This window comes from Haliotis rubra, unplaced genomic scaffold (assembly GCF_003918875.1).
Source record: "Haliotis rubra isolate DU_JTF1 unplaced genomic scaffold, ASM391887v1 Scf2220, whole genome shotgun sequence".
Lineage (NCBI taxonomy): Eukaryota > Metazoa > Mollusca > Gastropoda > Lepetellida > Haliotidae > Haliotis > Haliotis rubra.
The window spans coordinates 41,132-45,939 of NW_025766249.1; positions in this window are offsets into that span (position 1 = coordinate 41,132).

Sequence of the window (4,808 nt, forward strand, 5' to 3'; positions counted from 1 at the left end):
TTGATGATTCAACTAATGGTGGTCTCTGCCTGCCGGGAACTATCGTTTTAAAAGCTATGCGAGATTATATCTTTGAGTTTGTCAGCATTATTTATATCTATAAAGGTACAATCCTACCGAGACAGGCCAGTGATCAATGTGAAGGAAGTAACGTCCCGTGCCCAGGACCACACTGATACACACGCCTCTCATTTGGGTTTTACACAAATTATAAACCAGTCTAAACTTGAAACGTAACAGGGATGTATAAGCGGCATACCTGTTGTTCGTCATTCTACTCTCAACCACGTGTGCCTGGGTGGACGTTGCTAATATCGACCAGCTTGTATGGTAGTGTAGCTGACTGTAAGTGATCCTGATTTGTATCCGGTGTTACAGTCCGCAGTTTAACATGTGTACCCCAGTCAAGGCGAACCTGCAGCTTCACAACCGCATGCACCCCCACTCCAGACCAAACAGATGAAAACCATAACTGACGACACACGCAGCTGCACACCTGACTGCACACCCAACTGCACGCAGGCGCATGCAGAAGTCAGGTGACACAGACAGCTTCACGACCGCAGCGCTAACTTCGAGGACCACTGGAAACCATAACTACATACCCAACTCTGACGACAGAGACGGCTTCACAACTTCACAATCCCAACTCAGACGGTGACACAGACAGCTACACAACTGCACACCCAACTCAGACTGACACAGACGGCTTCACAACTGCATCAACTCAGACGGCCACAGAAACTCGGTGTTGGCATGGGAGGTGAAGGGGCGACCCCGAGCAGAGCCCATGATGGCGAAACAGTGGCTGGCGCAGGCAAAACCAGCTCGAGGCAGCGGCGCAGTGGCTCGCGGCTACGCACTTGGCAGTAAGCAAGCCCAAAGCGAGCAGTGCGGATTTGCTGCTTGTGCCAGGACGGTAAATGTTGGTAAAAGGTTAGAGGTGAAGGCGGCCACCCTGAGAACCCAGAGTGGATGATGGCGAAATGGCGGCTGGCGCAGGGAAACCAGCTCGAGGAATCTTGGGAGTTGCTCCAGAGCGCACTTGGCAGCAAGCGCAAGCCCAAACGATAGTGTTGATTTTCTTCGCTGGAAACCCAGGACGAAATGCTGGCGTGGCATAGTGGAGAAGGGCGACCCTCGGTGAGCAGAGTCGATGATGGCGAAATGGTGGCTGGCAGGCATGACAGAGCAGCGAAGTCTTGGGAGTTGCCTAGCAGAGGCGACTTGGCAGTAAGCAAGCGCAAACGATAGTGATTTTCTGCTGGAAGCAGAAGAGACAGGAAATAACTGGTGTATGCATAGAGGGATGAAGGGGGTGACCTCGAGGGCAGAGTCGATGATGGCAGAAATGAATTGCCTGGCGCCAGGCAAACCAGCTCGAGTGCTTGTCCGCAGATGGCTCAGAGGCGACTTGGCGGTAAGCTTAGCCTGGAAACGGTGGTGATTTTCTGCTGAAAGCAGGACCAGAAATGCTGGTGGCATAGTGGGTGAAGCGGCGACCTCGGAGGCAGAGTCGATGATGGCGAAATGGTGGCTGGTGCAGACAGAGCCAGCTCGAGACTTGGCTGGCCCAGTGGCTCTCAGAGGCCCACTTGGCAGTAAGCAAGAGCATAAACGGTGGTGATTTTCTGCTGGAGCAGGGACGAAATGCTAAGTGTGGCATAGTGGGTGAAAGGGCTGCGAACTCGAGGCAAGAGTCGATGATGGCGAAATGGTGGCTGGCGCAGCCAAACAAGCTTCGAGTCTCTGACGGTGGCGAGAGGCTGACGTGGCAATAAACAAAGCGCAACAAGGTGGTGATTTGCTGTTGGAAGCTTGACGAAATCTGGTGTTACTGGGGGTGAAGTGGCGACCGACAGGAAACTGGCTCGAGAGTCTTGGCAGTGGCTCAAAAGGTAAACGGTAACTGTGCCTGATTTGCCGTTCTAAATCTTACGAATTCCTAAAGTGGCATATGGGAAAGAGGAGGTCTGCATCCTCTTGATGGGTATACGCTGCAGACGGACTTTGTGACGTTTTCTGACCTTTGTGTGCCATGTTGATGTAAAAGTGTAGTATCATATTTATTTCATGCGATGTGCCCAGCTCCACGGCCATTATCAACATTACCTGAAGAAATCCTGAGATCTGATCACCACGACTACCTTCCTACGTAGGCTCAACTGCTTAGCTACAGCAATCAGACCTTGGAAATCAAGAAAAGTTGCATCCTTCAGGTTTTATGGTATGTATACTTTGTGCTGATATGTTTTGAATTATCATCCCATTATGTAATTGTGTCGGGTATTGAGTTGTGAGCTATGAAAGGGTTATCCATGTGTGGGTATATGACTGCTTGATGCACAAATGCTGTCCTTATCATGTTGGTGCATACAACTGGAAATTCAACAATAACCCCAAACCTGATATTAATATAAAATTAACGTGAGGAAGTAAGTCCTTCTCTCTCACAATCAACCTTGTACAAACCGAAAAAACATAAAGTTAAAGCTAAAAGCCTACGGCCTTCTCTTTTAAGCTAAATCACTGGCAAACCGCAATAACATAAATTTAAAGCTAAAAGAAGCATCAATGCAAAGAAGGTTCAGAACGTAAAATATAAACAATATATAACCTGAGAACAAAGACTAATAATGCCAGTATAATAAAGGAATTTAACATATCAGTAAAGTCAGGAAATATAATGAAATATATCCTTGGCTCAAGAGTGATTTTCTACGCCTGGATCAAGTTCTATATATTGATCCGGTCGGCCGAGGCATTGATAGTATTATTCAGATTGAGGGCACATACTTTCAATGTCTACGAACAACCAGGATATTTTGTCTTTAATTCCACCTGGCGTGATGGTGAATGCTTGTACTTAGATTGATGCCTGGAAGGATGAAATAAAACGATTTTTATTGCAGCGCTTAGCCTTAGTATCCTTAATTCACACAGTGTTATATGGCGAACTCAATTTTACTTATGTTTGCACTTATGGTGGATGTTGTCTGGAAGGATGCAATAAAACGCTGTGCTGCGTTTTACTGGATATAGTCTTGAATTCCACCTGGCGTGATTGTGAATGTTTGTACTTTGCTATGTTTTGCACTTACTTTGATGTTGTCTAGAATGATAAATTAAACGCTGTTATTGCTGCGTTTTGCCTGGATAGCGTTTCCTCTTTAATTCCTAGTGATGGTGATGTTTGTGCCAGTTTGGCCTTGCTGTGAAGGGATGAAATAAAACGTTCTTATTGCAGCGCTTCTTGTAGTAATGTCTTTAATTCCACCTGTGGTGTTATGGCGAACTCATTTTGCTATGTTTGCACTTGTAGTTGGATGTTGTCTGGAAGGATACAATAAAACGCTGTTATTTTGCGTTTTGCCTGGATATCGTCTTTAGACATTCCACCGAAAGGGCGTGATTGTGAATGTTTGTACTTTTGCTATGTTTGCACTTACTTTGATGTTTGTCACAGAATGATATGATTGAAACGCTGTTATTGCCTGCGTTTTGCCTGAAATCGTCTTTAATTCCTGGCGATGATGGTGAATGTTTATTATAGTTTGACGCTGCCTTGAGGATGAAATAAAAACGTTCTTATTGCAGCGTTTGTATCAGTAATGTCTTTAGCAATTCCACCTGATTGTGATGGCGAACTCAATTTTCTTATGTTTTACCCTGGTTGATCTGCCTTACCGATGAAATAAACGTCTCTGTTATTGCAGCGCTGAGCCTTAGTATTGTCTTGAATTCACCGGGCGCGATGGCGAACTCGAATTTTGCTATGTTTGCACCTAATTTGATGCTGTCTGGAAGCATGTATCGTGGGCGACAGTTGCATTTTCTGGTAATCGCCATTTCCTTTACATTTGACTCCTCCCACAATCTGGCGGCTTGTATAACTCCACTCACTTTATGGTTTCAACAAATATACACAGCCGACCCCTAACCTAGCATCACGTCTCACACGCGAGCTCACTCACTCCCACTTCTATGGAACAGAGCTCTTTTTCTTGATAAAATACATATCCTATAGCAAAATTATACAAATGGACGTGGAGCGTCCAACCAGGTGTCCACGTCGATATGACAATCTCAGGTGCTTCATGCGCATTAGCAGCATTTTCATATATGATATGCGTGCATATGTCTCTTCCTCGGGTGTGAGACAATGATTAATTACCGACTATGGACACTTTTAGATCAAACACCTTTAATGATATCAAAATTTGAGCTGTTTTGGCTCCCCATTACATACCATAAACCTTAGTTTCGGGTGGCACAGGGTGGGAAAAATGATGGCTTTACCCGCACGTGTTGCACATGACGTGAAAGCCAAGACACGGGGCTTTCAATCCATAGTAACAACAAAACTTGTGGTCGATGTACAAAACGCGAGCTTACCTGGTACTGCAGCGTGATAGAAACTGCCGTAATCAGTTTAAATCGGGCTTAAAGGGCGCCCCGGCGTCGAACCTGGTAACCCCTGGGGTTTTAAAAGCTTTACGTCGATGTCGCAACATCAATGTGGTTAGTAATATGGTGTCAACGTCACCTACTTGGCACCCACCGTTTTCTGGCCCTGATATAGACCCTTTAGCGAAATCTTCTCATCTCCTCAGGTATCGAGATAGCACATGTGAATGTTTTGTTGTTGTTTTGGTATGCTATTAGCACTGTAGTTTTGTTTTTAAAAGATGCCACAACAAAACCATTTACTACACCTGATTAAAGACCACTTTATGGATAAAATAATGAAAATGATCTTTGATTAAGAAAACGAAATCAGATTCTTCAAATTGCAAAGATTTTACTGA